We start from the raw sequence: 10,318 nt of genomic DNA on the forward strand, positions 1-10,318 counted from the left end.
CATCTTCAGATTCGCGGAAATCCAGCGAGGAGCTGGCCCCTATGGCCGGGGGCCTTCAAGGTAATGTACAGGCTTCTCCCTAGGAAAAGAAACTCACCACCCCATGTTCCTGGTGTCAGTTTGCAGAGCCCCATGGGCACTCTCAAAGCAGTCCGAGTTGGCACCGGTGGCAGCTTGTCCCTGGGCGGCATCTTCAGATTCACGGAAATCCAGCGAGGAGCCGGACCATAAGGGCCAGGGGCCTTCAAGGTAATATACAGGCTTCTCCCTAGGGAAAGAAACTCACCACCCCACGTTCCTGGTGTCAGTTTGCAGAGCCCCATGGGCACTCTCAAAGCAGCCCGAGTTGGCACCGGTGGCAGCTTGTCCCTGGGCGGCATCTTCAGATTCGCGGAAATCCAGCGAGGAGCCGGCCCCTAAGGGCCCAGGGAACACCTGGTACTGACAAAGGCTTCTGCCCAGGGAAAGAAAACTCACAATCTCACCTACCTGGTGTCAGTTTGCAGAGCCCCATGGGCACTCTCAAAGCAGCCCGAGTTGGCACCGGTGGCAGCTTGTCCCTGGGCGGCATCTTCAGATTCGCAGAAATCCAGCTGCAAGCTGGCCCCTAAGGGCCGAGGGCATACCTGGTACTGACAAAGGCTTCTGCCCAGGGAAAGAAAACTCACAACCTCACCTTCCTGGTGTCAGTTTGCAGAGCCCCATGGGCACTCTCAAAGCAGCCCGAGTTGTCACCGGTGGCAGCTTGTCCCTGGGCGGCATCTTCAGATTCGCGGAAATCCAGCGAGGAGCCGGACCCTAAGGGCCAGGGGCCTTCAAGGTAATGTACAGGCTTCTCCCTAGGGAAAGAAACTCACCACCCCACGTTCCTGGTGTCAGTTTGCAGAGCTCCATGGGCACTCTCAAAGCAGCCCGAGTTGGCACCGGTGGCAGCTTGTCCCTGGGCGGCATCTTCAGATTCGCAGGAATCCAGCGAGGAGCTGGCCCCTAAGGGCCGAGGGCATACCTGGTACTGACAAAGGCTTCTGCCCAGGGAAAGAAAACTCACAACCTCTTGTTCCTGGTGTCAGTTTGCAGAGCCCCATGGGCACTCTCAAAGCAGCCCGAGTTGGAACAGGTGGCAGCTTGTCCCTGGGCGGCATCTTCAGATTCGCGGAAATCCAGCGAGGAGCTGGCCCCTATGGCCGGGGGCCTTCAAGGTAATTTACAGGCTTCTCCCTAGGAAAAGAAACTCACCACCCCACGTTCCTGGTGTCAGTTTGCAGAGCCCCATGGGAACTCTCAAAGCAGCCCGAGTTGGAACAGGTGGCAGCTTGTCCCTGGGCGGCATCTTCAGATTCGCGGAAATCCAGCGAGGAGCCGGACCCTAAGGGCCCAGGGCCTTCAAGGTAATGTACAGGCTTCTACCTAGGGAAAGAAAACTCACAACCTCACCTTCCTGGTGTCAGTTTGCAGAGCCCCATGGGCACTCTCAAAGCAGCCCGAGTTGGCACCGGTGGCAGCTTGTCCCTGGGCGGCATCTTCAGATTTGCGGAAATCCAGCGAGGAGCCGGACCCTAAGGGCCCAGGGCATACCTGGTACGGACAAAGGCTTCTGCCCAGGGAAAGAAAACTCACAACCTCTTGTTCCTGGTGTCAGTTTGCAGAGCCCCATGGGCACTCTCAAAGCAGCCCGAGTTGGAACAGGTGGCAGCTTGTCCCTGGGCGGCATCTTCAGATTCGCGGAAATCCAGCGAGGAGCTGGCCCCTATGGCCGGGCGCCTTCAAATTAATGTACAGGCTTCTCCCTAGGGAAAGAAACTCACCACCCCACGTTCCTGGTGTCAGTTTGCAGAGCTCCATGGGAACTCTCAAAGCAGCCCGAGTTGTCACCGGAGGCAGCTTGTCCCTGGGCGGCATCTTCATATTCTCGGTAATCCAGCGAGGAGCCGGACACTAAGGACCGGGGGACTTCAAGGTAATGTACAGGCTTCTCCCTAGGAAAAGAAACTCACCACCCCACGTTCCTGGGGTCAGTTTGCAGAGCTCAATGGGCACTCTCAAAGCAGCCCGAGTTGGCACCGGTGGCAGCTTGTCCCTGGGCGGCATCTTCAGATTCGCAGGAATCCAGCGAGGAGCTGGCCCCTAAGGGCCGAGGGCATACCTGGTACTGACAAAGGCTTCTGCCCAGGGAAAGAAAACTCACAACCTCATGTTCCTGGTGTCAGTTTGCAGAGCCCCATGGGCACTCTCAAAGCAGCCCGAGTTGGAACAGGTGGCAGCTTGTCCCTGGGCGGCATCTTCAGATTCACGGAAATCCAGCGAGGAGCCGGACCCTAAGGGCCAGGGGCCTTCAAGGTAATATACAGGCTTCTCCCTAGGGAAAGACACTCACCACCCCATGTTCCTGGTGTCAGTTTGCAGAGCTCAATGGGCACTCTCAAAGCAGCCCGAGTTGGCACCGGTGGCAGCTTGTCCCTGGGCGGCATCTTCATATTCGCGGAAATCCAGCGAGGAGCCGGACCCTAAGGGCCCAGGGAACACCTGGTACTGACAAAGGCTTCTGCCCAGGGAAAGAAAACTCACAATCTCACCTACCTGGTGTCAGTTTGCAGAGCCCCATGGGCACTCTCAAAGCAGCCCGAGTTGGCACCGGTGGCAGCTTGTCCCTGGGCGGCATCTTCAGATTCGCGGAAATCCAGCGAGGAGCTGGCCCCTTAGGGCCGAGAGCATACCTGGTACTGACAAAGGCTTCTGCCCAGGGAAAGAAAACTCACAACCTCATGTTCCTGGTGTCAGTTTGCAGAGCTCCATGGGCACTCTCAAAGCAGCCCGAGTTGGAACAGGTGGCAGCTTGTCCCTGGGCGGCATCTTCAGATTCGCGGAAATCCAGCGAGGAGCTGGCCCCTATGGCCGGGGGCCTTCAAGGTAATGTACAGGCTTCTCCCTAGGAAAAGAAACTCACCACCCCACGTTCCTGGTGTCAGTTTGCAGAGCCCCATGGGCACTCTCAAAGCAGTCCGAGTTGGCACCGGTGGCAGCTTGTCCCTGGGCGGCATCTTCAGATTCCCGGAAATCCAGCGAGGAGCCGGACCCTAAGGGCCAGGGGCCTTCAAGGTAATATACAGGCTTCTCCCTAGGGAAAGAAACTCACCACCCCATGTTCCTGGTGTCAGTTTGCAGAGCCCCATGGGCACTCTCAAAGCAGCCCGAGTTGGCACCGGTGGCAGCTTGTCCCTGGGCGGCATCTTCAGATTCGCGGAAATCCAGCGAGGAGCCGGACCCTAAGGGCCCAGGGAACACCTGGTACTGACAAAGGCTTCTGCCCAGGGAAAGAAAACTCACAACCTCATGTTCCTGGTGTCAGTTTGCAGAGCCCCATGGGCACTCTCAAAGCAGCCCGAGTTGGAACAGGTGGCAGCTTGTCCCTGGGCGGCATCTTCAGATTCCCGGAAATCCAGCGAGGAGCCGGACCCTAAGGGCCAGGGGCCTTCAAGGTAATATACAGGCTTCTCCCTAGGGAAAGACACTCACCACCCCATGTTCCTGGTGTCAGTTTGCAGAGCTCAATGGGCACTCTCAAAGCAGCCCGAGTTGGCACCGGTGGCAGCTTGTCCCTGGGCGGCATCTTCATATTCGCGGAAATCCAGCGAGGAGCCGGACCCTAAGGGCCCAGGGAACACCTGGTACTGACAAAGGCTTCTGCCCAGGGAAAGAAAACTCACAATCTCACCTACCTGGTGTCAGTTTGCAGAGCCCCATGGGCACTCTCAAAGCAGCCCGAGTTGGCACCGGTGGCAGCTTGTCCCTGGGCGGCATCTTCAGATTCGCGGAAATCCAGCGAGGAGCTGGCCCCTAAGGGCCCAGGGCATACCTGGTACTGACAAAGGCTTCTGCCCAGGGAAAGAAAACTCACAACCTCACCTACCTGGTGTCAGTTTGCAGAGCTCCATGGGCACTCTCAAAGCAGCCCGAGTTGGAACAGGTGGCAGCTTGTCCCTGGGCGGCATCTTCAGATTCGCGGAAATCCAGCGAGGAGCTGGCCCCTATGGCCGGGGGCCTTCAAGGTAATGTACAGGCTTCTCCCTAGGAAAAGAAACTCACCACCCCACGTTCCTGGTGTCAGTTTGCAGAGCCCCATGGGCACTCTCAAAGCAGTCCGAGTTGGCACCGGTGGCAGCTTGTCCCTGGGCGGCATCTTCAGATTCCCGGAAATCCAGCGAGGAGCCGGACCATAAGGGCCAGGGGCCTTCAAGGTAATATACAGGCTTCTCCCTAGGGAAAGAAACTCACCACCCCACGTTCCTGGTGTCAGTTTGCAGAGCCCCATGGGCACTCTCAAAGCAGCCCGAGTTGGCACCGGTGGCAGCTTGTCCCTGGGCGGCATCTTCAGATTCGCAGAAATCCAGCTGCAAGCTGGCCCCTAAGGGCCGAGGGCATACCTGGTACTGACAAAGGCTTCTGCCCAGGGAAAGAAAACTCACAACCTCTTGTTCCTGGTGTCAGTTTGCAGAGCCCCATGGGCACTCTCAAAGCAGCCCGAGTTGTCACCGGTGGCAGCTTGTCCCTGGGCGGCATCTTCAGATTCGCGGAAATCCAGCGAGGAGCCGGACCCTAAGGGCCAGGGGCCTTCAAGGTAATGTACAGGCTTCTCCCTAGGGAAAGAAACTCACCACCCCACGTTCCTGGTGTCAGTTTGCAGAGCTCCATGGGCACTCTCAAAGCAGCCCGAGTTGGCACCGGTGGCAGCTTGTCCCTGGGCGGCATCTTCAGATTCGCAGGAATCCAGCGAGGAGCTGGCCCCTAAGGGCCGAGGGCATACCTGGTACTGACAAAGGCTTCTGCCCAGGGAAAGAAAACTCACAACCTCTTGTTCCTGGTGTCAGTTTGCAGAGCCCCATGGGCACTCTCAAAGCAGCCCGAGTTGGAACAGGTGGCAGCTTGTCCCTGGGCGGCATCTTCAGATTCGCGGAAATCCAGCGAGGAGCTGGCCCCTATGGCCGGGGGCCTTCAAGGTAATTTACAGGCTTCTCCCTAGGAAAAGAAACTCACCACCCCACGTTCCTGGTGTCAGTTTGCAGAGCCCCATGGGAACTCTCAAAGCAGCCCGAGTTGGAACAGGTGGCAGCTTGTCCCTGGGCGGCATCTTCAGATTCGCGGAAATCCAGCGAGGAGCCGGACCCTAAGGGCCCAGGGCCTTCAAGGTAATGTACAGGCTTCTACCTAGGGAAAGAAAACTCACAACCTCACCTTCCTGGTGTCAGTTTGCAGAGCCCCATGGGCACTCTCAAAGCAGCCCGAGTTGGCACCGGTGGCAGCTTGTCCCTGGGCGGCATCTTCAGATTCGCGGAAATCCAGCGAGGAGCCGGACCCTAAGGGCCCAGGGCATACCTGGTACGGACAAAGGCTTCTGCCCAGGGAAAGAAAACTCACAACCTCTTGTTCCTGGTGTCAGTTTGCAGAGCCCCATGGGCACTCTCAAAGCAGCCCGAGTTGGAACAGGTGGCAGCTTGTCCCTGGGCGGCATCTTCAGATTCACGGAAATCCAGCGAGGAGCTGGCCCCTATGGCCGGGCGCCTTCAAATTAATGTACAGGCTTCTCCCTAGGGAAAGAAACTCACCACCCCACGTTCCTGGTGTCAGTTTGCAGAGCTCCATGGGAACTCTCAAAGCAGCCCGAGTTGTCACCGGAGGCAGCTTGTCCCTGGGCGGCATCTTCATATTCGCGGTAATCCAGCGAGGAGCCGGACACTAAGGACCGGGGGACTTCAAGGTAATGTACAGGCTTCTCCCTAGGAAAAGAAACTCACCACCCCACGTTCCTGGGGTCAGTTTGCAGAGCTCAATGGGCACTCTCAAAGCAGCCCGAGTTGGCACCGGTGGCAGCTTGTCCCTGGGCGGCATCTTCAGATTCGCAGGAATCCAGCGAGGAGCTGGCCCCTAAGGGCCCAGGGCATACCTGGTACTGACAAAGGCTTCTGCCCAGGGAAAGAAAACTCACAACCTCATGTTCCTGGTGTCAGTTTGCAGAGCCCCATGGGCACTCTCAAAGCAGCCCGAGTTGGAACAGGTGGCAGCTTGTCCCTGGGCGGCATCTTCAGATTCCCGGAAATCCAGCGAGGAGCCGGACCCTAAGGGCCAGGGGCCTTCAAGGTAATATACAGGCTTCTCCCTAGGGAAAGACACTCACCACCCCATGTTCCTGGTGTCAGTTTGCAGAGCTCAATGGGCACTCTCAAAGCAGCCCGAGTTGGCACCGGTGGCAGCTTGTCCCTGGGCGGCATCTTCATATTCGCGGAAATCCAGCGAGGAGCCGGACCCTAAGGGCCCAGGGAACACCTGGTACTGACAAAGGCTTCTGCCCAGGGAAAGAAAACTCACAATCTCACCTACCTGGTGTCAGTTTGCAGAGCCCCATGGGCACTCTCAAAGCAGCCCGAGTTGGCACCGGTGGCAGCTTGTCCCTGGGCGGCATCTTCAGATTCGCGGAAATCCAGCGAGGAGCTGGCCCCTTAGGGCCGAGAGCATACCTGGTACTGACAAAGGCTTCTGCCCAGGGAAAGAAAACTCACAACCTCTTGTTCCTGGTGTCAGTTTGCAGAGCTCCATGGGCACTCTCAAAGCAGCCCGAGTTGGAACAGGTGGCAGCTTGTCCCTGGGCGGCATCTTCAGATTCGCGGAAATCCAGCGAGGAGCTGGCCCCTATGGCCGGGGGCCTTCAAGGTAATGTACAGGCTTCTCCCTAGGAAAAGAAACTCACCACCCCACGTTCCTGGTGTCAGTTTGCAGAGCCCCATGGGCACTCTCAAAGCAGTCCGAGTTGGCACCGGTGGCAGCTTGTCCCTGGGCGGCATCTTCAGATTCCCGGAAATCCAGCGAGGAGCCGGACCATAAGGGCCAGGGGCCTTCAAGGTAATATACAGGCTTCTCCCTAGGGAAAGAAACTCACCACCCCATGTTCCTGGTGTCAGTTTGCAGAGCCCCATGGGCACTCTCAAAGCAGCCCGAGTTGGCACCGGTGGCAGCTTGTCCCTGGGCGGCATCTTCAGATTCGCGGAAATCCAGCGAGGAGCCGGCCCCTAAGGGCCCAGGGAACACCTGGTACTGACAAAGGCTTCTGCCCAGGGAAAGAAAACTCACAACCTCATGTTCCTGGTGTCAGTTTGCAGAGCCCCATGGGCACTCTCAAAGCAGCCCGAGTTGGAACAGGTGGCAGCTTGTCCCTGGGCGGCATCTTCAGATTCCCGGAAATCCAGCGAAGAGCCGGACCCTAAGGGCCCAGGGCATACCTGGTACTGACAAAGGCTTCTGCCCAGGGAAAGAAAACTCACAACCTCTTGTTCCTGGTGTCAGTTTGCAGAGCCCCATGGGCACTCTCAAAGCAGCCCGAGTTGGCACCGGTGGCAGCTTGTCCCTGGGCGGCATCTTCAGATTCGTGGAAATCCAGCAAGGAGCCGGCCCCTATGGCCGGGCGCCTTCAAGGTAATGTACAGGCTTCTCCCTAGGAAAAGAAACTCACCACCCCACGTTCCTGGTGTCAGTTTGCAGAGCCCCATGGGCACTCTCAAAGCAGCCCGAGTTGGCACCGGTGGCAGCTTGTCCCTGGGCGGCATCTTCAGATTCGCGGAAATCCAGCGAGGAGCCGGACCCTATGGCCGGGGGCCTTCAAGGTAATGTACAGGCTTCTCCCTAGGGAAAGAAAACTCACAACCTCACCTACCTGGTGTCAGTTTGCAGAGCCCCATGGGCACTCTCAAAGCAGCACGAGTTGGCACCGGTGGCAGCTTGTCCCTGGGTGGCATCTTCAGATTCGCAGGAATCCAGCGAGGAGCTGGCCCCTATGGCCAGGGGCCTTCAAGGTAATGTACAGGCTTCTGCCCAGGGAAAAGAAACTCACCACCCCACGTTCCTGGTGTCAGTTTGCAGAGCTCCATGGGAACTCTCAAAGCAGCCCGAGTTGTCACCAGAGGCAGCGTGTCCCTGGGCGGCATCTTCATATTCGCGGAAATCCAGCGAGGAGCCGGACCATAAGGACCGGGGGACTTCAAGGTAATGTACAGGCTTCTCCCTAGGGAAAGAAAACTCACAACCTCACCTACCTGGTGTCAGTTTGCAGAGCCCCATGGGCACTCTCAAAGCAGCCCGAGTTGGCACCGGTGGCAGCTTGTCCCTGGGCGGCATCTTCAGATTCGTGGAAATCCAGCGAGGAGCCGGACCCTAAGGGCCCAGGGCATACCTGGTACGGACAAAGGCTTCTGCCCAGGGAAAGAAAACTCACAACCTCATGTTCCTGGTGTCAGTTTGCAGAGCCCCATGGGCACTCTCAAAGCAGCCCGAGTTGGCACCGGTGGCAGCTTGTCCCTGGGCGGCATCTTCAGATTCGTGGAAATCCAGCGAGGAGCTGGCCCCTATGGCCAGGCGCCTTCAAAGTAATGTACAGGCTTCTCCCTAGGGAAAGAAACTCACCACCCCACGTTCCTGGTGTCAGTTTGCAGAGCTCCATGGGAACTCTCAAAGCAGCCCGAGTTGTCACCGGAGGCAGCTTGTCCCTGGGCGGCATCTTCATATTCGCGGAAATCCAGCGAGGAGCCGGACCCTAAGGGCCCAGTGAACACCTGGTACTGACAAAGGCTTCTGCCCAGGGAAAGAAAACTCACAACCTCATGTTCCTGGTGTCAGTTTGCAGAGCCCCATGGGCACTCTCAAAGCAGCCCGAGTTGGAACAGGTGGCAGCTTGTCCCTGGGCGGCATCTTCAGATTCGCGGAAATCCAGCGAGGAGCTGGCCCCTATGGCCGGGGGCCTTCAAGGTAATGTACAGGCTTCTACCTAGGGAAAGAAAACTCACAACCTCACCTTCCTGGTGTCAGTTTGCAGAGCCCCATGGGCACTCTCAAAGCAGCCCGAGTTGGCACCGGTGGCAGCTTGTCCCTGGGCGGCATCTTCAGATTCGCGGAAATCCAGCGAGGAGCCGGACCCTAAGGGCCCAGGGCATACCTGGTACGGACAAAGGCTTCTGCCCAGGGAAAGAAAACTCACAACCTCACCTCCCTGGTGTCAGTTTGCAGAGCCCCATGGGCACTCTCAAAGCAGCCCGAGTTGGCACCGGTGGCAGCTTGTCCCTGGGCGGCATCTTCAGATTCGCAGACATCCAGCTGCAAGCTGGCCCCTAAGGGCCGAGGGCATACCTGGTATGACAAAGGCTTCTGCCCAGGGAAAGAAAACTCACAACCTCACCTTCCTGGTGTCAGTTTGCAGAGCCCCATGGGCACTCTCAAAGCAGCCCGAGTTGTCACCAGAGGCAGCTTGTCCCTGGGGGGCATCTTCAGATTCGCGGAAATCCAGCGAGGAGCCGGACCCTAAGGGCCAGGGGCCTTCAAGGTAATGTACAGGCTTCTCCCTAGGAAAAGAAACTCACCACCCCACGTTCCTGGGGTCAGTTTGCAGAGCTCCATGGGCACTCTCAAAGCAGCCCGAGTTGGCACCGGTGGCAGCTTGTCCCTGGGCGGCATCTTCAGATTCGCAGGAATCCAGCGAGGAGCTGGCCCCTAAGGGCCGAGGGCATACCTGGTACTGACAAAGGCTTCTGCCCAGGGAAAGAAAACTCACAACCTCTTGTTCCTGGTGTCAGTTTGCAGAGCCCCATGGGCACTCTCAAAGCAGCCCGAGTTGGCACCGGTGGCAGCTTGTCCCTGGGCGGCATCTTCAGATTCGCGGAAATCCAGCGAGGAGCCGGACCCTAAGGGCCCGGGGCATACCTGGTACGGACAAAGGCTTCTGCCCAGGGAAAGAAAACTCACAACCTCTTGTTCCTGGTGTCAGTTTGCAGAGCCCCATGGGCACTCTCAAAGCAGCCCGAGTTGGCACCGGTGGCAGCTTGTCCCTGGGCGGCATCTTCAGATTCGCGGAAATCCAGCGAGGAGCTGGCCCCTATGGCCGGGGGCCTTCAAGGTAATATACAGGCTTCTCCCTAGGAAAAGAAACTCACCACCCCACGTTCCTGGTGTCAGTTTGCAGAGCCCCATGGGCACTCTCAAAGCAGTCCGAGTTGGCACCGGTGGCAGCTTGTCCCTGGGCGGCATCTTCAGATTCCCGGAAATCCAGCGAGGAGCCGGACCATAAGGGCCAGGGGCCTTCAAGGTAATATACAGGCTTCTCCCTAGGGAAAGAAACTCACCACCCCATGTTCCTGGTGTCAGTTTGCAGAGCCCCATGGGCACTCTCAAAGCAGCCCGAGTTGGCACCGGTGGCAGCTTGTCCCTGGGCGGCATCTTCAGATTCGCGCAAATCCAGCGAGGAGCCGGCCCCTAAGGGCCCAGGGAACACCTGGTACGGACAAAG

The sequence above is a fragment of the Motacilla alba genome, chromosome 21, assembly GCF_015832195.1.
Source record: "Motacilla alba alba isolate MOTALB_02 chromosome 21, Motacilla_alba_V1.0_pri, whole genome shotgun sequence".
NCBI lineage: Eukaryota > Metazoa > Chordata > Aves > Passeriformes > Motacillidae > Motacilla > Motacilla alba.